General features: G+C 50.6%; 1 long non-coding RNA gene and 1 pseudogene across 1 annotated transcript; one reads left to right on the forward strand and one right to left on the reverse strand.

The window, feature by feature from the left end:
• The first annotated feature begins 4,159 nt into the window (after positions 1-4,159).
• LOC144143014 (protein brain tumor-like) lies at positions 4,160-5,272 on the forward strand (annotated as a pseudogene).
• A 15,300-nt stretch (positions 5,273-20,572) lies between these two features.
• LOC144141555 (uncharacterized) lies at positions 20,573-24,252 on the reverse strand. Its single transcript, XR_013316640.1, has 3 exons — positions 24,029-24,252; positions 21,335-21,479; positions 20,573-20,849 (listed from the first exon to the last, which is right to left on the reverse strand). It is a non-coding gene; the product is annotated as an uncharacterized LOC144141555 (long non-coding RNA).
• Between the last annotated feature and the right edge of the window lie 66 nt (positions 24,253-24,318).

The raw sequence follows: 24,318 nt of genomic DNA on the forward strand, positions 1-24,318 counted from the left end.
GCGGAGCCAGTTGTTCGAACGCCGAGTGCGCCTACACAGCGCTCAGACAACGTGATGGGTTGCGTTAGAGACAAAGCTTGCGTTTGAATCTCTTGCTCTTTTTTTCTTTTGGGCCTTTGTTTATTTGACCTGCAGAGTTCGTACCCCACTCCTCCGTCTTTCGCGAGCCGTTCCGCGCGTGCCCTCGACCAGCAACCTTGAAACCTTCGACGAAGATTGACTGATAGGACCTCAACGCTCATTGGTCGACGTTCTCTACGCCACCGTGAATGCCAACACTCTGAATTGGCGGGAAAAATCTATCCGCTTACTCGGGATTGTCAAAACTGAAGCCTATGTGAACTGTATTTATTTTTGGCGCGTAAGAGCAAAATGCCGTGCAAATTTTTAACTAAACACCTTGCGAATTGTGGAATTTAACGAGTGTAATTGTTTGCCTTTCTCTAATTCTGCCTCCGTCTTTCGGTAGCCCCGCTAGAATGATAACCTTGCCAGTGTTCTCGATGTTATTGTTACAATTTCATTGGACGTGCTTCGGGCCTGCTTTCAGCGAAAATATATGGCGAAAACTACAGCAAAAAATGTGTGTGCATACGGCACAAGAGAGAGAGAGATAGAGAGAGAGCGACTTTATTTACAGTTGAAGTGAGTATTTTTGTGGTCGGGATCTTCAGTCCAATATTCCGTTCGTACGGCCGGCTATCCTCGCCCTTTCCGCTAGCAAAAGCTGCGTTTCAGGGCAGGAGCTGGCCAGCGGACTCTCCCACTGCTCGCGTGGGGGTTGGGGATGGAGGGGAGGATCTGGATTCAGTTGACATTCCCAGACAATATGGTGCACCGTGCCTGGGGCTTGGCAGTGAGTACATAGGGGATCATAAAGAGTAGGATGGACGACGTGTAGTCGTGTTGGGTGCGGGTAGGTATTAGTCCGTAGGTGCGATGGTGCTTGAGGTGGCAGAAAAAGCAGTTCACGGGCCATGCATTGATGAGACTAGCTTTCCGTGCTACACGTTATACAAGACTGGTGTTGGATAGCGTCCTGTTTTTTACCATTCTGTTTCTAGCATCCTCCGCCAAATCCGACAAGCCCAAGTACAAGTTCAAGACTCCAAGGCCCGCACTGCAGAAACGGAAGGGATGAGTTTGACTTCAACGTAGATTGTTTGACGCACATGATGGTGCGTTCGATGATTCGAAACAACTGTATTTATGATGGTTACAACTGACATGTTAAGATGTTTGCTCAGCTCCCGACAAGCGCCTTCCTTTCGACTAAGCGTCCTCCCCAGTCATGGCCACGTTACCACTAAAAAGTAACACACTAACAATTGCAGTTATCTAAGCCAAAAAAGTAACTGTGTTACAGTTACGGAGTTTCTAAAAAATAACTACGAGGCTGGCTTTCGTCTGAACCGTGAAAAATGCAAATTCGGGGCTATCTCCATTCCAAACGTGCGGTACAGGATTTCTGCGGACGGGTTAGAGCCGCTTCAAGAACAAATAGCCGCTGTGGTGAACTACCCCACGCCAAGCAACCTGACAAAGGTTCAGTTATCCGTTTCCATCTCCTCACAATTACGTAAATTCCTTCCCCCACATTGCTTCGACGGCCGCTGCCCTTACACACCTAACGAAAAAGAACCCAAGGATTCTCTGTGGAGCTGCTCAACAAGACGCTTTCGTAGCTCTCAAACAGCTGAAGCTCACCCATTTCCCAGTGCTAAGCCATTTCAGCGAAGACAGGGTCACGGAAGTCCGTACTGATGCTAGTTGTCCTTGCGGCTGTGATTATACAGCGCCATCCAGCCGGCAACGAGCACGTCGTCACGTACGCTAGCCGTAAACTGTCGGATACCGAGCGGCATTACCATTCCAATGAGCTAGAGTGCCTAGCCGTTGTCTGGAGCGTCGACGACAAGTTTCGACATTACTTGTTTGGTCCGCAGTTCACGGTGGTCACAGACAACGCTGGCATGACATGGATGTTCGCGAAACGCCATCTTAAGCACAAATTCGTCGCTGGGTCAATACGCTCTGGTAGTACGCGTACCACGTACGCCATCGCCCCGGCGCATTGAACCAGGTGGCCGATGCATTCTTTCGTCACACCGCTGGCGACTGCTTGCCAGCCCGTCGTGGTGACAGTTGGAGTTTATTTGCCCAAGAAGATAGAGCGCAGCGAGATGATCCACACCTCACGGTAGTAATTGGCGCTCTCACCTATTCGTCATCAATTCCTAACTTGTCCTTCGTAATGGAACACAGTACCGCCGCGTCTGGCTCAAGAATCGCAGCGGAGAACACCAGCTCATCGTAGACCCTGCGGCCTTCAGGTCGGAGATTTTGCATGCCATCCACGACTCTTCTGAGGGAGGGCACGTTGGACAGTGCGCCATACAGAAGGAACAAGAGCACTTCTGGTGGCTGAAGATGCATAGCCAAATTCGGGCATATGTCTCATGCTTCGAAGTTTGTCAACAATACAAGAGGATTTGGAGTCACCCCGGCATGCTCAGGCTTGTCCCGCCTCCGGAGACGGTTTTTCACACTTTTCACACGATCGATATTGATCACGTGGGCCCTCTGCCCACTACGGCCGGCGGTAACCGATACGTCATTGTGGCCGCGGACTACCTGTCTAAGTACGTCGAGGTAGCAACCGAGCCTTCGCTGGCTGGCCGTTACGTAATCGACTTTCTGAAAGCAAAGTTTGAATACAGACTTACACTGACTAAAAGGCTAATATTCGACCATGCCACCACGTTCCGCAGCCGCCAGCTACGCTCTTTTCTTAGCCAGGCGGGGGTGGAGCACCATTTCTCGTCAGACTACCACCCGCAGGCTAACGGTCTTATGGAGAGGATCAATCAGACCATCGAACCGCGACTCGTACCGTATGTGAAGACCAACAAGGCCGGAGAAGCCTACTGGGACAAGCACTAGCAGTCAACCACCTATTCGGCCAACACATCCGTCCAATGTTCGACGGGAACGACACCCTACGAAATCGTTTACGGGCACTTCTGAAGTTGAACGTCGTAGCCAGCTTAGATACACCTGCGAAGGTCGGACAAGCCGTCGATCGGCAGGTGGCGGGCAGCAATATCCGCAGAGAGGCTCGGAACAACATTAGAGCTGCACAGCAGACGTATAAGGTGTACTACGACCGTCGGCATCGACGCGCATCTCAGTACGCTCTTGGTCACGAAGGGTAGGTTCGGGTGAGGGATGCAGGCAGCTGGCCAGAAGCTACCAGCAAACTTTGAGGGAACAATCCTCATCACGAAACGCTTAGGAGAGAATACCTAGCGAGTAGCTACGGTTCCAAGTGATTTGGGCGTCGATAGGCGGGGAAGAGACAAGTTCGCTGTACATGTGTCGCGCATGAGAAAAAGGATTTGTAGAACGGACTAACGTATCACTACACTTTTTGAGATTATCAGCGTGGCCGAGTGTGATGGCTGCAAAACATTCTGAGACCAAACGTTGGAAGTGCGGCCTGCCTGCGGACAATCCGACCAGTAAGGCTCTGCACCAGCGACTCAAGTGGTGAAGAAGACGAAGGCGAAGCGGGGCTCGTGGAGAATAAGAGGTACCGCGCCACTTCACCGAGCTGCGCTGCAGGGTTCCACGGCTTAATTTCTATCTGTTCAGATCAGAACTTTCACCTACAGAACTATGTGTGCGGTGCCAGGTCCCCGAAACAATCGAACATTTTTTTTCTCGACTGTCGCCGTTTCTCAACAGCTAGACAACTGTTTTTGAAGGAACCGATTGAGCGGTTGGGGTTGACTTTATCGATAACACTTATATTATCTATTGGCGCATCAAAGCTGGGGTTTGCAAGAAGGGATATATATAATTGCATCCAAAATTTCCTTTCTGCCTCAGGTCGTTTGAATTGCTAAACGGTGCTGATTAATGGGTAATTCGGGTTTCATTCTTAACTAAGTTTCCTTTTACACCCTCTTTCCGGAAATAAGTATTTTGAAGTCCTCACGTTTTTAACCAGTTTAGCCCTGGCCAATCCCCCCTTGTGGGTACGTGCCAAAATATTTGAGGACATCATCATTATCATCACTGATTTTTGGTTCCAACCAACCAACCGTTCTGCTACGCAGCTGCAGTTTCCCTCGGGCCCTCCGCTCGACTGGCTGATATGGGAGCTCGGCTCACCTTCCGCATGAGGCCGAAGAACATGAGCCTCTATCATAAGTTCGGCTCCCTGGGGGTCATGGAGGGTGAGTTCAGCGAGCCCTCCGGGGTGGCCAGTGACATCATGGTTGCCGGAGCGAACAATCACCGCGTCCTGGTGTTCGGCCAGGACGGCCGTTTCAAGTTCCAGTTCGGCCAAGTGGGCAGGGGCAACCGGCAGTTGTGCTTCCCCAGCCGGGTGGCGGTGGACCCCGTCTGGGCGCTCGGCGGTCGTAGAGTGCCGCGTCATGCGCCTCGTAACCTTCGACCAGCGCGGCAACCTCCTGCGCAAGTTCGTCTGCTCCGACCAGCTCACTTTCCCGAACGGCGGTCGGTGAACGAGAAGCAGGAGATATTCAACCACGCCCACCGCGTGAAGGTGTCCATCCACACGGGCGTCCACCTGGATCATATCGGCGGCGAAGGCGTCACCAACTTCCCCGTCGCTGGGTGCCCCAGTAGCGCGGAGGAGGTGCTGGTGGCCGACAACCACCCCGGCTTCAAGGTCACCGTGCTCACCCAGCACGGGGCGCTCCTGTAGGCGTACGAGTCCAACACCAAGTACAGGCACTGCTTTGACGTCGCCTGGATGGACGGCGGATCGCTGGTGCTCGCCAGCAGGGATTGCGCCATCCAGAAGTACCACTTCGCGGAAGCGTCGCGGGCCCCTGCAGATGCGTCCCCCCCTGTACTCCCCGTGCCGCCGTCTTCGCTTCTCTTCCACCTCGTCGGCAGCGGTGGCCGCTCCTCCAAGACGTTCAAGCCGAAGAACAACACCCCCGAGGGCACGCACAAGTACGACCTGATGAAGCAGGCTGCTTCTACCCTGGGCTGCGGCAACATGTGGGTGGCCGTCTTACTGCCCGAGGGCGAGGACCTCAACGAGTGGGTGGCCGTCAACACTGTGGACTTCTTCAATCACATTAAGATGCTGCACGACGCGGCGACAGAGTTCAGCACCGAGAGCACCTACAAGGTCATGTCGGTGGGCCCAAAGTACTAGTACCACTGTGTTGACGGAGCTCAATCTACTATTTGCGCTCCTGTCCCTGGTTTACTTCTTCAGAACTTCTATTGAAATAGTGTTGCTGTAATATCCCCGATGCCTAGTTCATGGTTGTTATTACGAAAAATTGGGTCCTATAGTTGTAAGCATATAAAAAGGACGGTAAAGCGCCGAATGCGAGTGAACGTTTTGATTCCAGCACATTGTCTAATGAGCCGACGGTGTACGACGGTATACAGACTCACCACTATATAAATGTTGAAAATCCCGGCTGAACGCCGCTGTATGCCCTACAGTTTTGTATCCAAAATCATATATTTCGTGCCCATCAGAATCCTGTCGAATGTTTATTCTCCAGCCCATGTCGCCTGCAGGTCTATGGGCTTCCAGCCGTTGCCAAGATTACTGTCACGTTCTAAAGGCTCAGCCTCTTACGTCCATTCCGGTGGATCTCTCATAAAATGATGGCTCACTACAGTCTCGTGCGTAAGTAACTGGTCCGCCAAAACACTGTTGCTGTGGTAGACTATTTAGGGCACTCAGAGGTAGGACGAGACAATTGTCCTTCGATCCGATCTGGCCCTGCCTCGTAAGGTTGTTGCTTCTGCTGGTGATGTGGCGAACGATTTTATGTTTGCCGTGCTGAGCGTGTGCACTAACCGGGCAATGACACGCTCCCGGTGAGAGGCTTTAGTTGAGGGGAGAAGGAGAACATTAGGCCCAAGGATACCTAACGTTTCACTTATCCTACATTTATGTCACCTGAGAAGCGAGAGCCTGCTGAGAAGCGAGAGCCAAATGGCAAGTCGCTGTCCCCACATCAGCAGGATTATCATTCCGCTGGACGACGGATCAATGTAATTCATGGTTGTCACTCTGAGACGCAGTCTCTGCGCGTGTCCTCAGCCATATCATTGGCCGCAGAGAGGGTTGAGAGTAGGAAGAGAAGTTGTCGGGCTCATTGGTTCCTAGTAAGGAAACAAAGAGACGTGGCTACACATACACACACACGTACAAGGTTCAGGCATGCACATGCGACGTTGAGTACCTGTAGCCTCCTCCTTAGTCTCGTTCTGAGTGCTGCTTTTTTCCTCATAGGGGTAAGGAATTGGTAAGTCCTTCCGCAAATTCCCTACAGGATGTATGTTTAACTAGACGGGCCACAGCAGGAACAAGAGGTGTCTTTGTATAGGGGTTCGGTTGCACCAGCGGCCACTTGGATGATCATTTGGCACGCGAGACCGTTAAAGAGTTTCTCCGGCTGCGCACGCGGCCACGGAGGTTACATTTTCCACGATTCCTCCTTGTTAGTCATTTCGCATACCTCTGCTAACCTCAAAGGGGGAGAATTTCTGCGCTCTTGTGACCTAATCTCACATACTGTACTAGGATCACGTCACAAGGTCATGCACCGGTCGAGCAGTGGCGCTGGCCAACTCACCCATGCGATTAATGACCATTATCTCTCTCTCTCTTTCAGTGGCACTGGCGAGAGGCCGCAGAGATTACGTGTTGCCAATAGTAATGCAGCGGTGGTATTGAGGGGTGTTAAATTGTTGGTACTACGTCGCAATTCCTAGAAGAGGTATACAAAAAGGCATTTGTACATCACGCTCGCAAACCTGTACACATCTATCTACATTCTCTGTTCCCACAAAAAACGTTTAGTTTGGTTTCTCAGTGTGCCACAGCAATACGTACAGCCAATGCAATTCACGGCGCTGGCGAAGTTTCCGAACCCGACATAACAATCCAAACACGCGTTCAAATGACAAAGAATACCTGGGTAAACATTTTATTAAGTGACGCCCCGAGGAGATTTCCAGGCCACCTCCTTTGTCTTCTTACGTGCCGGCGGGGCCACTGGAATCGCCGACGGCCTGTCCTTAAACTTCGCCGGGGCCAAACTCGGCTTCGTGCAGAACTTGCAGGAGCTTAATCTCGGTCAGCATACGTTGACGGAGTGGCAGGCGCTTCAAGTTGGCCGCCAGGAACAAGCAGAACAGCTCGTCCCCGTCGAACGAGCGGTACAGCCCCAGCATTGTCGCGGTTCCCGCCATTACTGGGGCCCCGCGCTGCTCTTCGACATCCTCGATAGGGGGCGCCTCGGACGCATGGCGGGGTTCCTTGCAGTCGCTCGGGCCCGTCGCGACCGGCATCTTACGCGGATGGCGACGTCTGGGCAAAAAGGGCGGGAATTGGGTTTCATAAGTAAGCGCGGTGAATCTCTGTGTCCGGCTAAAAGTATTTATCCCCATCCGATCCCTCGCTGACCAGAAAACAAAAAAAAACGAAGTAGCACGGAAGCACCTCCAGAGTACTACACACACAAACCCAGGCCTCTACATGCACTTTCCCCCGTAATTAGCGAAGGTAAATGCACAAACTGCTCCCCAGCTTGCCAGTTTGGTGCACCTGATCTGGGAATGTTGCAGTATACGAAAAACACTTCAGGAATCCAAAAGGCACATTTTTAACACCAGCAAAGAGCAGTAATAGACCGTGATGCTTATTAAGGACTATGACATCCAACAGCTGTTCGCGCCGAGTGAAGTTGTATTTTCTCTTCATGGCTACTTTAAACAAATCAAGAATATGCCGAGCGCTCGTGTGTGCGTGCCTCGCCACACTTTTTCCTGTACTGCCGCGGTTTTTCTTTCATTCGGAAACGGTATCTAGCCGCACCAATTCAACGTATTGGCCTTCCTCTGTCGATGCCGGTGCTTCTTTCGTTCGGGGCCACATCCCTGGGGTTTTGTCATAGAGGTATTATTGCGGCCATTCACGCGTACATATCAGAGACCAGACGCATGTCCTGCTAACCCGGTCAAAATTGTTTAGCCTTTTGTCCCAAAAATGACATCATTCACTGATTCTTCTTTAGATCTAATATATAATTCGGTAACCGTTTCCCCTATTCCTACAGGCTGATTATACAGGGCCATGAGATGGGCGCTTTAGCCCCAAAAAGCCAGCCCGTGTCTTGGCCAATCCCACACGCGGGTATGTGCTACTACAAGAGGAACAACAACAATAACGACCGCGCAGTGTCCCCGGGTGCACGTTTTTCAAGCCAAGTGTACCCAGTGAGGGAGATTGTCGAAGACTGGGGCGACGGCTCTGAAGTTCGACCGCCCAGCGTCCCCTGCGCTCGTTTGTCGAGCCAAGCATCCCAGTTACGGGGATTGGCCAAGACTAGCCAAAAAATACTCCAGCGTTCGCCGTATTCGTGAGAACACTTGCTAAGAACTAGAAAGACTCCAACGTTCGCACTAATCATGGCAATATTTGCTTTTAACGAGAAAGACAGGCCATTGCGTACGCCCTCCAAGGTATGCCGAATGATTATCACTTCGAAAAAATGGAGGAAGCTCATAGTTATAGCAACGAATAGGGAGTAAAGGTCGTTGCGAAAGCGAAACAAGAAACAAATCGGCCGCAATCGTGGACTTAAAACCGTCGTGATTGTCATGAAGGTTGCGTACAGCTTTACTACCTTCAATGTTACGCGTTTGTGCAAGCTTGCTTCATTTTTTCTTATATGAGCTGCAGGCTTTCAGTGGGAAAGCTGTGTGCACCATTTAAATCTTCCTTCTTGCGCAACTGGTTTTTAGCGTTTCCGAGATGGCCTGAAAACTGAAAAGCATGCGAACTCTTTCCCTCTCTCTCTCATCCTCCTCCACACCCCTAGGCGTGTCGCTCGAAACGGGGCCAGTATATTCCAAACACATGCTGACCTTCTGCGGTGAGTTACTCTGATTACCTGATCACCCTATTACGAATCACACTATGCCGAGTTGGCATGAACCGGATGTAATGGGCTTGTGTTTTGAAAGTTTGCAGGCCAAAAATGGCAGCCATGTTTTGGCGCCACCAAGAGGCCCAAGCCTGTTTTTTCCAAGTGATCTTGTCTAGGCCTGCTTAGTGAAGGCAGACTTGATCAAGTTTTCTGAAACACATTTTCAGGGACACCATGGTGCAGTGGAGAAAAAAAAACTCTGCGTGGCACAGAAACTTACTCCACCTTGGGGATTTCCCCTAATCTGGTCGATTAAAAGCAATGAACGTGGCTAGAGTGCAGAAATGTGCTCGGAACAAAGTTAGACCGAATACACCAGTGGCCGACTGCAGGCTTTGTTTTGAAGCTGCTTCGTGCCATAACCTCCGGGGATCTTTTTTCTGTGATCAACCGTAATGACACGATAGCAACTACCTATAGCATTGCCATTTCTAGACACTTCGTTTTTGAGCAGTGGCTGTGCTTTGCGACAAACCTGGTGTTAGGTGTTTTTACAAAGAAAATGACCGGCTTTTAAAATTGGTGGAGACCCTTGTTGACGCGAGCGGTATGGTCAAGTTTGTGTGGCTTAGGGATTCAAGTCTGCCGTACACCGATTTTCGACATGCCCTTCTTGCGTGGCTTTTGTGCACTGCTGCGGTGTTGTGCAAGAGAACCAACTGAAGGGCGCGCGCTACAAACAGCAGCCCGGAAAGCGTATAGGCCGTGCTGAGAAGCCAACTTTTTTGCATCGCTGATGTTCAGCAGAAACAAATGTGCGGCTTTTGGATTCCCTGATTCCAGATTTATTGCAGCATGTAATTATCTATGTGTGTGTGTGTGTTCATGTGTGTGTTTTTAGATTTGATGACTATAGACTAGCAAGACATAATAGGCGATTTTGTGGACGCCGTGGCAACTTTTCACTTTTAGTCAAGCACATCTGTACGCATCACGCGTTTTATGATGTGCAAAATGCACAACTTAGGACGTCGGACAACAAAAGTATGACACGTACGAGCACTTCACGCTTACACATGCTTAAACCTAGTGGAAGCTACTAGACGAATACGCGAAATACTTATTTACTCTTGTCACTTGTTACGGCAGATATTTACCTAAACCTTATCGCGCTGTAACTTCCTATTACTTAGAGTGACAACGTTGATGCATCCAAGCTTACTGCTCTTTCAGGCTTTTATGCTTATCTGTGGTGCTTTTAGACCACCATGTTCATTCAATTTTGGGAACAATTAGCGTAAAAAAGTGTCTGAAACGGGTAGACTGCTTAACACGATCAAGATTTCGGTCAGGACATTCAATCAAATGACAGTGCTTGGCCCAACTTCAACCTCTACTCCTCCCCCTTCCCCCCCTCACAATTATTTGACTAGTAATTTGACTAACAGTAATTTGACTAAAGCTCCGTAGCAAATCACCAAATACGTATTAGCATGTCACGAAAAATTGGGCACCTGTCCGGACTGCCGATGCGTGACAGATGCAAACAACTCCGGGCAGATAGTGTTGTTCGCATTTTCTCTACCATTTACACGTGCAAAGCTCTAAAGTTTAGGAGTGGTCAAAATCCTGAATTGCGGCGGTGAGACTCTTTAAGGGCACAGGGTACTTCCCATGCATACTTCCCATGCATTTTTGGCCATTTTGAGGTACATTTTGCTCGGCATCTGATAAAGGTATCTACATAACGTATATATCATTTTCTTTCAAATTTTGTGCTCTTTTAACTGTACTAGAATTATGAACATCCTTAAAAAATTCAGTTTTGTATAATTTTTTGTTCGTTAGTACCTAAATTTTGGCATTATTTTAGTATGAAATGTTGTGTAACAAAAAACTGTTGCGTGCATATTTTCAATTCTAGTACAGCACGTGTGCCAAGTTATGTAGATGAATTGGAAAAAAATCACCTCGTTGCCGTGGAAGATGCAGGAAATAATGGTACCTATGTAATAAAGAACATTGTTTTGAGATAATTGAGTTTAAAGTTAAAAAAGACGTCAAAAACAATACCTTTTTGCCAAAAACACCACTGGAGCCATTTATTTAGAAAGCACCAGCTTCGTAATCACCGTCGAAGTCGTTTTTTTTTTCTTTTCAGCCGGTCGTCTGTCCTCTCTTGACTATTATTGTGCACCATCGTACAGATCTGTTCACAAAGTATTTCGCTTGTGGTCAGCCTCTTTAGCAACTTGATGGTGGTGTTGCGCCCTTGTTTTGGTCTGAATGATTTCAAAAGCTGGCTCATGTGTTGCTATCATCATTTAATGAAAGAACAGCATCCAATGTTGCAATCATGAGAGCGTGAAGCCCGGAAAAGATGTTTTTTCGTGCGCGGCTTCGAGGGCAAATGTGTAAAAAACGTGCAACAGGGTCTTTGGATTGCCCTGGCTGAAAAATCAGCTATGCATTGGTTGCTAAGCAATTTATTAATACAGCTGATTCCAGAAAAGCGTTTTGATCTGGAACTGGAAGTTTTGTGATGAAAAAAATGACAATAAAGACTGAGAACATTCTTAAAGAGGATGTGGGCACTTACTACTTGCTTACGGAAAAACTGTTTCTTAGCGAGAAATATGACTTTATAAGGCAAGTGTGAATATGGAAAATGTGCACAAAGAACTCAAATTTTCCTAATTGCGAAGAAAAACAAAAAGTCATTTTTTCAAAATTTCGCCTAACCCTGTGCCCTTAAGGCGTTCACGTTTGCTTGACGGGAGCAGCGTCCTTTGACAGTGCAGTTCTGTGCGGCGCCACGTTACCCAGATGCGTCGAAACCGTGCTTGCTCAGCCGCAATTCCATGCCCTCTTCCACATTTAGGCCAAATAAAAATCCAGCATGGCCAAATTCAGCGCACTGGATTACAATGTTCGCCTTCGCGAACGTCTCTCTAGTAGGCCGTTGCTACTCGCCTATCGTGCCAGGGGACTGCGGTGCGGCCGATAGTGGCGCTACACGGCGGAGCAGCGCGCCCAGCCTTCGTCCTTCAGTGGACGTAGGATGATGATGATAGTATAAATTCTCTCTCTCTCTCTCTCTATCTCTCTCTCTCGCTCTCTCACTCTCTCTGACGCGCGCACACGCACGTACGCACGCACGCGCACGCACGCACACGCACACACACAGAGAGAGAGAGAGAGAGAGAGAGAGAGAGAGAGAGAGAGAAGCAAGTGTTAAAGGTATGGTAATGAAACCGCACAGGCGCTACCAGGCCGTTCAGAGACGCTCGAAGCGTTGTTTAACTTGGCGCGTCGTTTTCTGGCCGGGCCCGAAGTGGTCCTCCGGAGACGCCATGTTATGGACAGCCCCTCCCCCCCCCCCCACTCCCCACCCTTCACAAGCAACGTCCCAACCCAACATTACAAGCATTAGCATGCCAACACCACGTCGCTTCTAAACGACGCCCGGCGTGTTAAGGCCGAACCGCATGCAGCGTTTGACGCGAGTCGCGCGCGGCAGTGGGAGGAGCCTGGCGACTTGCGCCAATGGGGAGGCGCGCGCCTAATGGCGGCGGTTTCGAAGAGCTCGAGACCGCCGGCTGGCTCCGCCGGGGATGTTTAGGCTTACCACCCCAGCAGATATTGAATGGGCGCTTTCACTAGCGGCGTGGATGATGTTTTATAGTACCGTTTTCACCCACATTATAAGCTCCTTTACCGCACAAGCAACTTCGTTCGTGCCTTGAACAGCATTTGAGAGAGCGCCTATAGAAGCGGTCGCTCGAGCTCCCGACATCACTTCGCTGCCGAAGCCGCCGCCATGTTGCCGCCGCCGGCCGCGGCGGCGCAGCGTGCGGGTGTTTACGTGGTCCTGACGAGCGCGATCGCTTTGAGGGCAGCTGAAATGTTAACTACAGTTCAGCTGTCTGAGCCTTCGCAGCTCTTGAGCATGCGGTACGAGCACGAGATGTCGTTATTCAAGAATTTTCTGCAAAAAAAAAACGTCGAAAAAAAATTAGCAGTGGCTAAGCTCGGCCATGCCAGGATATACGTAGTGTGAGCTAAGGTTCAGCTGCTTATTCCTAGGTTTCCTGGTTGTCTAGGATTAGCTGATTATCATGCTTGCTGCTGCTAAATCGATTTCCAATCCAATCCAGTCCAGTCCAGTACCGTCACTCCTCCTTGCGCATGCGCTGCACGGCTCTCCATGAGCCACGCGAAACGGCTATCAAGCGGCTCCGCTGCAGCGTCAGACTTGGCTAGTGCGCAACAGTGGCGCACAGCTAGGCACGCGCCGGCGCCAGTGCGTCTGCCGTGGCTAGACGTCACTTCTCTGGAATGCGCAGACCGGCGAATGTGCAGACCCAATTCTCTACACACCCGTACTCCAATTTGATTGGATTTCAATCCAACACAATCCAATTTATTCTAAGCCAATCCAAGTCAAGCCAATCCAAGCCAAGTCAAGCCAATCCAAGCCAATCAATCCGATCCGATCCAAACCAATTCAATGCTCCTCGCACTTGCGCAGAACGGCCCTTCACGGCCGGCACACGCGAAACTGCTCTACCTCGGCCAGTGTAGCTTACGCTACAAAAGATCGCTAGAACGCTGTGCAACGCGGAACTGTAGGGCGCCTCTTTACCAGGAACGCAATGGACCTTTTTCCAGTAGCGATCTGCGCATGCGCGGGCTGCTGGTCCGCCATTCTTGGCAGTAGCCTCCGGCAAAATAAACAAAAGGGCGCCCCCCCCCCCCCCCCCCCAGCTTTCTGTTTGGGGAGAGGCTATGCTGTCCAGAGCTGCGCGTTTTTATTTTTTCTCTTTCAACAGCTCGAAGTGGGTTCGTAAGTGCACACAAAAATGCTTTCTAGGGAAAGGGGCAAATACATTTGAGGCTGACACTGGAAGCACATACAAGCCAGTGGGGGAGTAACAAAAATGAAAAAAAGTAAAGAAAAAGGGGCGCTTCAACCGCTGCGAATTAGTCACGGGAACGACGCCTGCTACGGTGACATTCACGTGAAAGGCACGGGTGACCGGTTGGTGCGGAAGGGGCTACAGTACCAGGATATTTTTTGTGGACGAGTTCTACGAAAGCTCGACGTTTTGTGGGCGTGCATTGCTGCCAATTTTAGTTCGGCGTGGCGGCCGCTAGGAGGATCGGTACTGGAAAAAGGTCCATTGGCAGGCACGTCTGTTCGCCCCCGAGCTATCTTTGTCAGTGAATGTTCCTGAAAGAACTGGGAAAAGATAAACTAAAGCCTGCCACAGAATAGTACCTGCATCTACTCTGGTTTCACGAGAAGAACGCTCTTTCGGAAAAGCCCATACCTTTCGAAATTGCGTCGTTGATTTCACGAGGATCGTGTCAGCAGCAAGCAGCCGCAGTCTTGTTTGCTTTATTGTCGCATTTTTTTTTTAAACTCCTTGGTTCAAAGGCACGCATTGGCGCTGCGAACGCTAGTGACCGCGGGAGGAACGCGCACACGCTGGAATGGTTCACAGTTCGTTTTGTATTTTTCATTAGTGTACATTGAGAACATTTGATATGCGGAATTTTTTTATGCAATGCCCTTTAAGAAGGCCAAAATTATCAATATTTTCAAGGCTTCTATGATTACAAACGCGTGGCCAATACTTATCGGCCGTAATCCGCAGGAGCAGCAGAAGACAAAGGAAGCTAGAAGCCGATACACATGGCGTGTTTACGGCGGCTGTCTTCCCGAATTGGTTTGCTGTTGGGCTGGTTGGTTCGATTCACTTGAACGAAAACAGCGGTGTGAAGCGGCAAATAAATGTCGCGGACCTTGACTATCAACAGTTATTACCCAGCGTCTTCATGCTTAGTGAACTCCCAGACGCGTCTGCTCTCCGCGCCTTTGATGTGACCTTGCAGACGCTCGTAATCCGCTGGTCACAAAAACGCTAAAAAAAATGTCTTCGCTTTCTGTACTCCTAGGAATGCACGTTCGCAATGACGAGGATATATACACATCTTCGGAACATCGTTCATACGAGCCTGCTCTAAAGCCAGAACCGTACACGTGAAAGAGGACATGGATTACATGTATTATACATGTGTTCAACATGTGTTCAACCTGTGTTCAACATGTGTTGAAGACCAGCGATCAACTTCACCTCCCTCCCACGATATCCTAACTCCGATCAACTTCAACAACTGTAGATGGCACCAACAAGCAGCAACGAAGGAACCTTTTTCGTCTCCGAAGCGTCTAAGTTACCTTGAAAAAAACCGGTACGCATCATTTGTAATATCTATCCATTCAAACAAGACCCACCCGTGGCTATGAGTGCTGCGGCGACGTCCATCCAAGCAGCTTCCCACTTTTTGGGCTCCTTCTGGCGCATGGAGCGGTGGGCCCAGGGATTCTTGTGCTTCTTTACCTGGCGGACGAGCCTTTCGTTGAAGGACGCCATGCGTGCAGAGATGCTCTACTGATGCGCGTAAGATGACGGATGCCTGCACCTTCGTCTTCGAGATGGCGCTATGGGCACCACGGCGTTTATTAAATGCAGAGCATTTCAGTAACTCACGATGTCACCCGCGTTGGCGTCCGTAGTCCGCACGCTCACTGCGCATGCGCGTCGAGTCGAGGCGATAGCGAACACTCTCTCGCGAGGGGCATTGGATTGGATTCGAACACTCTCCCGCGAGGGGCATTGGATTGGATTCGATTGGATTGGCTTGGCTTGGATTGGGTTGGATTTGGATTCGATTGGATTGGATTAAAGTGGATTGTGTTGCGTCATATCCGCGGCACGTTGCGTCATAGCCGCGGCAGACGCGCTGGGGCCGGCGCATGTGCAGTACTCTCTCTTCCGCGGTTTCCTCTCCTTCGGGCGCGCTGCGCATATAACCGGTGTGCCGTTCTCCGGCGAAGCAACATCTGCGCTTGGCTCAAACACCTAGAGTCCACGCCGCTTTACAAGTACGCCAACGTCATCGACTGGGACCGGCTTACGCAGTCCCCTCAACGTATACACCATTTTCCATAAGCAGCCGGGAAAGGGGGAAAATACTCTCAAACCAGTTCTCTCGGCGGCCGACCAGCGTTGCCTGTGCGCCCTGGGCTGTTAAAATCGCCCGGCGTGGTGTGCTCCGCTGCGTAGTTCAGGAGTATTTCGCACCGTGTGCTTAGTTTTTGCGGAACTTTCAACTGTTTTAGCCAATGCTGCGATGCCGTTCAAGGCGCAAACGTCGTTTGGCCAGCACTGCGCGGTGGTGGGTTATTGAACAACCAGAGAAAGCGAGAAACAGTCGCTGACAGCACGCATGTGCACGGCACTGCCTGGAGAAAATGAACTGCGGTCGCGGCGTGTTTTTGCTGCATCGCTTCCCAACGCACACCGAGTTGAGATATCGGTGGACGCCGTTGATAAATCGCAACGACTTTGTACCAAAAGACCAACTCCAGGGTTTGTTGGGTGCACTTGGACGGCAAGCAGACGGAGCAAAATCCATTTATCACACGCAATGCCGCGACAGGGAACGGAACCCATGAAATGTTAGAAGCAACTTTATCTTTTACAATACAGCATTGATTGATTGGTTGATTGATTAATTGATTCATTATGGTGTTTAACGCCCCAACGCTTCATGGGTGATGAGGCGCGCCGCAGTGGAGGGCTCCGGGTTAATTTTGACTACCTGGGGATCTTTCACGAGCGCCGATACAATACAACATTACAATAACTTCTGGTTCCTTGTAGTCAATTTAAAATACCATATATTGTTTGGTCATTACAGCCGATGGTCATTAAACAATACCCTTTTCATCTAATCTAACCTTTAAAATCACGGCGTTTTGTTTACTTTTTTTCAGGCCAACGCATTACACTGCCAAACGATATGAAAGGATAACTTTTTCCATCGCACACTGCTGGTCGATAGCAGGATAAGCAGGCAGCCCAATGTGGAAACGCAGCTGGAGATGCGCGTGAACGCTGCATTTCGAAAATAGCTCAACCTGTTCACAACGCGGTCAAAGGAAAAGCTTCTACTCCTTTTGCGTTGGCACGGCGTCTAAAGTATTACAATTACAAAACAGTTACTGCTCGTCGCGTCAAGCGTTTGTGGTGCAAGCAGCGGTTTCACAAAGGTGGGCTCCGAGCGAAAAGCCACATGCGCTGCGCAGAGTTAGGTCAATCATGATCAACCAATATTAACTCGCCCGAACTTTGACCCTTCTGCTCAACCTTCGAATAGTAAGTTGACTGGTTGTGCGGTCGTGTTATTTTTCCGCCCAGGTAATTTCGTTTTGTCAGTAACCTTCATAAGTCTAGTTAAGAAAGATTATATTGCATTGCAATGTCAACAGCGTAGCAATCACCTCGTCGAAAGTCCATCGCGAGCACGGATCACCGTGATTCACATATGCTGTGCGCGCTCCGCATTCGACGTCCGCGCTTCCGTAAACATGACTAATCGGTGAACATAACAAGCACGGTGGCATTGAAAACACGTATTTACTCCCCGATATCGATTTCAATGTCAGTCGGTGCCATACCGGAACGTTTGCATCGCGGAACTGCGGAGCACCAGCGGCACCACCACCACACTGCTACTACTGCTTGCAACAGCCGGAGTCGGCATTTTCCACTCTGGCAGCACATTAGGACCTAACATCCGTACGCAGATGATGAAAACAAAACAGAACACACACACACACAAGCACTGCAACCGCTAACTTAACGCCAAACCACTACGGTTCACTCGGTATAATGCGTGGGTAGCGAGCAGACGCATGGAAAGAACGGAGCACTTAACAGCCCAGCGCGGAGGTTTCGGCGGTCGCTTCATAGACGGCGCTAGCGGTCCGGTCAGAAAAAGCAAATGGCGGCGCCCACCTCTAGCAAGGAAAATGGTGTATATAAGCGGCGGAGCGCACGTTCGGAATTCAGTCAAGGGCGTCTTTGCTTGGCTTTGCTTGACGTGACGCTTTGCTTGACTCGAGTAGATGCGACGCATTTACTCGAGTTCCCACCGTGGGAAGATGCGGGCGGCTTTTTTTAAATGCAGAGCATTTCAGTAACTCACGATGTCACCCGCGTTGGCGTCCGTAGTCCGCACGCTCACTGCGCATGCGCGTCGAGTCGAGGCGATAGCGAACACTCTCTCGCGAGGGGCATTGGATTAAATTCGAACACTCTCTCGCGAGGGGTATTGGATTGGATTCGATTGGATTGGCTTGGCTTGGCTTGGATTGGGTTGGGTTGGATTTGGATTGGATTGGATTGGATTAAAGTGGATTGTGTTGGATTGTGTTGCGTCATATCCGCGGGACGTTGCGTCATAGCCGCGGCAGACGCGCTGGGGCTGGCGCATGTGCAGTACTCTCTCTTCCGCGGTTTCCTCTCCTTCGGGCGCGCTGCGCATATAACCGGTGTGCCGTTCTCCGGCGAAGCAACATCTGCGCTTGGCTCAAACACCTAGAGTCCACGCCGCTTTACAAGTACGCCAACGTCGTCGACTGGGACCGGCTTACGCAGTCCCCTCAACGTATATAAGCGGCGGAGCGCGCGTTCGGAATTCAGTCAAGGGCGTCTTTGCTTGGCTTTGCTTGACGTGACGCTTTGCTTGACTCGAGTAGATGCGACGCATTTACTCGAGTTCCCACCGTGGGAAGATGCGGGCGGCTTTTTTGTATTCTCTCCGACCAGCGTGCGCCGTGTCCCTTTCCGGACAGTTGTTTATACCGACGAGCCAGAGCTGGCGTCTCCGTAAATGCGAGTCTGGGCTCGCCAAGAGGTCTGGCGGGATACGCTGTCGTCTGCTTCTCGCTGGCGCCTCTAAAAGATGACCTTGGAGAACAGCAGACGGCAGTTTTCTCACTTAAACAGCAGCGCCTTCAATTGCAAGCAACAGGAGATATAGAGAGAGGGAGAGACATAGAGAGAGAGCAGAATTTACTGTCATCCCGTGCAACAACGTCTGGTGTCTTCATCCCATAAGACGTCGGACAAGGACCCATGGTCCCTGGCGGCCTCCTCTGCCAGTGGGATGACGCCAGCTTGTATCCGGAGAAGAGAGTTGAGCAATGCGGTGTTCCACTTCTCGTTGCTTGTTTTATGCATGGCTCATCTAAGGGCCTGTGCTTTACTGGGGCATCGCAAGATCGTGTTTTGTACAGTGGCTGCTGCAATGTTGCACCACCTGCGTCTCTCCGTGTACCTATCGGCAAAGTTGCAGTGACATCGGACAAGGTAAGGCAAGTTATTTTAGATGCGACTGCATCTCATTCACTCGCCTTGTCCCTCCATACCGCGTTGTTGTCCGTCCACAACCCTCCCCCTATACTATAAAAAAAATAATAGCAGCGCCCGGTTTCGATCCCACGACCCTGTGGGCGGAACGCAAGGTACATGGTGCTCTTCCCACTGCGCCAGAAAACCGAGACAGAATCAAATGCTACGAACGCGCCTTATATCCTTGACTCATTCAAACTACGTCTACATGCCACTCATACAACGCATGATGGGGCAATGATTAACACTTGCAATAAAAGAAAAGAAGCTCCCACTTACAGCAACAATGATGGAGTAAAGGTCGTTGCGACAGCGAAGCCCCAAGCATACCACTTAGGTAGATTGACTAAGATTGGCCAATAAAACATAATAATAATCATAAAACATAATAATCATTCGCGTTCCCGACACGTTTCACGCGATTTCAGAATCAATCCAACGGAAACACCAAGTGAACCCCACAATGCGTCGCATCTACACAGGGTTCCCCTCGCGGGGAAGGTGGGCGCAATTTTTTATTGCAACCTGTGGTCGCGCTGTTGCTAAGGGTATTGGGGGCTGGGGTGGAGATCCCACCGCACGTGTAGTCGCGCAGGGGGCCTTGGAATCCAAGATTATGGTAGCCACCTGCGTGCCCGTAATCGCAAGGGCTGTGGCCACCTGTTCCCTTGTTTCCGGGTTGGACGTAGGGATTGAGTAGGGTGAGTTGGCATTTCCCCAATGATTTACCACCAACGCCAGTACCGCACGTCGGCCGGGGTAGTCCGCCGTGTCGACGTAGCATACCGCTGGGTTTCAGCAGTACTGTTTGTAAAGCGCACGGGCTCAGCCTACGGTCTTGACAATACTCAGGATTCACGTTTCTCGGGAGCGGCGCCACACTCATTTTAGTTCGTAGGTCCCCTACAATGGTGTCGTTGGTTTTTCGTCCTCGTCTTCAGCGATATTTTACTATGTACAAGAACCAACTAGCCGGACTGTCGATTCTATTGAACTTTCTCCTACTACGGCCACATAACCCTTCTGTATTGGAGAAGTTAATCGAGGTAAATTGTAATAATAAGTTGAAGTTTATTTCCATAAACGTACACCGTTATGGCGGAAAATAGGGTAAAAATTGTAATAATTGTTAATGATTAAGTGTTTCTGGAATTAGGCTTGTCAGCAAAACGTCGTGGTCTGCGCACTTTAGACTTGGCAATCTTTGAGGTGTATTCTAAACGCTGATTCCCGGAGAATAAAGAAATGTGGCGCATTCAAGATGCGAAAAATAATGCGTTGGTTTTATTTCGAAATACATTTATTCGCGACAGGCGTCCCTTCGGCGCAAGATTTCACGACTCCCAGGACTGCTCTCCGTGGTTCCTGGTCTTCGATGAGGCCAAACTCGGCCTCGTTCCGCTCCCTGGGAGGCGGGCATTTTAAGTGCGTAGCCAAGCTCAATCAGAATAGGCCGTCATGGGACGTCGGATGATCCTGGACACGGTCGGTGGCGGAGGAAGCTCCAGCAGCCTCTACGCATGCGCGTCCACTGCAGGTCAGCCGTGACGTGCTGTTGTCCGGGTGATGCAGGGTAGGATCCACCGGACACTCTCCGTCGCACGGCTCAGGCTTGGTCGCCCTTGGACTCGCCATGCAGCGCCTGCGAAGAAAAGAAATTTGTATTAACACATTTGGTGGCATGATGGACAGAGCAGAGACCCTGTTCGCAGGGATTATCTACGGGAGTGTGACTTTCCCAAGTCACTCTTTATCTTTTGTGCACTTTTTGGGTATGTGTACTGTTCTCTTATCTGTACCTGTCCCTTTACTTGAGTACACCCTTCTTGGCCAATGCCGTTAAGTGCGTATGGGCCCTTGTTCATGCATGACCGCAAGGATGAACGAGTTTGCAAGATGAATGCGCAAGATATTCGAGACACGCACAAACACAGGGATCAGGGTAGGATTCAGTGTTTCCTACCTGAAGACTATCTCAAACGTAAGCTCCCGCTTTGTAAATTGGCGTGAGATAAGGAAGGCAAGCATTCCTGACATTTCGAGGAGGGTCGAATCACATGGCAACCAGGCCTGCAGCGTCGACGGTAAAATGGTGCGCCCATCGGCTAGTACGCATGCGTTACTCACGTGCGCGGTCGCAGGTAGTCGTCGAAGAAGGCAAGCCTGTGGTCCAACTCCCTCCACTGGCCCTTGACTTGAGGGCCACGCAGGCGCTTCTTGCGCTTCGGGTACGTGTCGCGGTTGGCGCGCCACCGGGTCTGGCACTGCTCCACTGCGAGGACCGAGCAGCGCCCCGTCGACGAAATATAGAAATATGCGGCATATTTGTCAACATTGTTCAGAAAAAAGATAATGTTAGGCTTATTCGAGGAAGAATGTTAATACACAGCTATCGTGTGGAGTGTTCATTTGTTTAAATGTACATTTACGCTTTAGTTTAGCTAGAGCAAATAAAAAAAGAGGCGCAAGGCAAGGGTGCCTCGCGGCGGCAACTCACTAGGAGATAGCGCTGGATTACCGCGCGCCGTCGTGCGTTCACTGATGACGCGATCACTTCCCGAGACCAAGGAAGTGCTGCCCAAGCAGAGGCTCAGCGCCGACGACGCCATAATCCAAAGATGCGCGCCGTCAAAGCAGCAGCTATGCGCCGCGTCGCCGAGAAGACTGCGGTTCGCGCTGTGATCAAATTTCGCATTACGGAGTATGGTAATCGTCTGCCGGTTTTCTGTTGCTGGTGGTGCTTTTCTACTGTTTTTTTCCTCTGCGGGGGCACGCGAGCAGCGGTGTGGCGTTCATTCTTTTCGCATTCAGCGTTTGTTAAAGGGGATCGTCTGTCTTGGGCTACTCAAACGCAAAATATCGGTCTGTCTGTCTGTCTGTCTGTCTGTCTGTCTGTCTGTCTGTCTGTACGTCCCTCGATTCAGTCACCCGGCCGAATGTTACAATTAAATGTTGGCTAGATGTTTTTGGACGCGATTATTTAGAGCGAAGCTCTTAAGCGCCCGCTCCTGCACTTTTGCGTCGTCCGTCGCCGTCGGCCTCGTTGTAACTGAGAAAACGAAGAGGACAGCGAAGATATTGCGAGTTGGAAAGCGGGGGAGAGGGGGTATAGAGAAAATGTGAGGCGGAGGGCGGTATGCCAAGGGTGCTGCACGAGGCATGCTCCGGTGAGAGGACTCGCTAGGAGATAACGCCATATTACCGCGCGCCGTCGTGCGTTCGCTGATGACGCGATCACTTCCCGAGACGAAGGAAGTGCTGCCCCAGCACAGGCTCAGGGGCACAGACGCCAGAATCCAGAGATGCCCATCGCCGAACCAGCAGCTATGCGTCCTCACCGAGAAGACTCTGCGGTTGGCGCTGCGATGGAATTTCGCATTACGGAGTAACGTAATCGCCCGCCAATTTTTTGTTCCTGGTGGTGCTTTTCTTTTGTTTTCTTTCTCTGCAGGGGCACGCGAGCAGCGGCGTCGCGTTCATTCTTACCGTATTCAGCGTTTACTAAAGGGGATAGTCTTTCTTGCCATGGGCTACTCAAACGCAAAATTTTTTGTCTGTCTCTCTGTGCCTCGATTCTGCCGCCCTGCCGAATATTACAATTAACTCTTGGGTGAGATGTTTATGCAGGCAAAAATCTTCAACCTACAAATTATCGAAATATGCTAAATATTTGTCAACATTGTTCAGTAAAAATGATAATGTTAGGCTTATTCGAGGAAGACCGTTTATACACAGCTATTGTGTGGAGTGTTCATTTATTTAAAAGTACATTTAAGCTTTAGTTTCGCGAGAGCAAATAAAAAAAGAGGTAGATAAAAATGTGTCAACCGCAAAATACAAACAATGCTGGCGCCCGAGCCTCGCACTCGACCGCAGTCTCGAGAACAGTCGAGAACAAACCCAACAGATTGCGCAGCAACGCAAACACGGCCAAATTGAACTCCGAGAACCCCCAACGGGTGTACGGAGACCGGAGGGGATCAGCTTGAGAGGTGGGCGGATGAGACAGCAGAAGCAATTACGTCGCACGGGCGGCTTACGACGACGTCTTCCATGGACATTTCCAGCGACGCGAGCAGACGCGGAGCCAATTTCTTGCTTCTTTTTATCACGGTAGGCCAACAGAGATGGCGTCGCGTGAAGGTTATCCCGCGTTCATTGTTCTTTTTTAATGTTTATTCTTTGTCTCAGGGGGCACGTGAGCGGCCGTGTCCTGTTCATTCTCGCCCCCTTCCGCGTCCTTTTGCACGCGCAAGCCATGAAGAACGCCCGAAAACGAGAGGACAACAGTTTTCCGGTAAAAGCAAATTTCCGGATAAATCTGTTTATAAAGTCAAGCACAATCATACGTGCACTTTGTAAAGCACCGCCATCGCGTTTGACAAATAGTTCAGGGGGAGTAGTAGTAGTAGAGCCACTTTATTTTGCATAGGGTTCAGTGTAGGGGGGTGGCGGAGGCTCAAAGGGGGAACGCATTTCTGGACACGCCGCATACGAAAAACACTCGAGGTCAGACCAGCAAAAGCACGTTCACAAAGCGCGACTATGCCGGCCGCGAAAAAAAAAAAATCCAGATTCAGATATTAATTTGAGGGCTAGTAGCTACATAGCATTCGAGAGAGAGTTGGCTTTGCCGCACCGTGTTCAGAGGTCGCCCTTGGTGGCCGCGGTCGCCGCAACCATCGTCAACTCCCTGTGCTCGCAAAAAAAGTTTCTCCTCCACGTGGAAAACACGACTGAACCATCGCGGGGACCGTTATGCCCAACTTCGACGTGTTAGGCCTCGCGCCGACAAAGCCGAGACAAGCGCACTGTACTCACCTGTGACCGTGAGGGTTACGGCAGTGTCCGCCCGTGCAGCCTCTGCGCAGCCTGCTTTCGTGGAGCTTGGTGTGCTGGTCCCAGAGCTTCTTCACCTCTCGAACGAGCCCGTGGTTGGAGCACGCCAGGCCTTGCGAACGGGTTGGCCGCTGCGTCGCACTGACGTGTCTCTGGTTCACAATTCTTCTCGGAGCGGGCGCGTGGGACACGCTGGTTTTGTTCCTTCCTCTGCGACCAGCGCCCCCTGGCAGCCTCTTAGCCAGCCCGGGCGGGAAAAACGAAGGCAGTGT

This window comes from Haemaphysalis longicornis, unplaced genomic scaffold (assembly GCF_048455015.1).
Source record: "Haemaphysalis longicornis isolate Haplotype H1 unplaced genomic scaffold, Haemaphysalis longicornis Haplotype H1 scaffold_6, whole genome shotgun sequence".
Classification (NCBI taxonomy): domain Eukaryota; kingdom Metazoa; phylum Arthropoda; class Arachnida; order Ixodida; family Ixodidae; genus Haemaphysalis; species Haemaphysalis longicornis.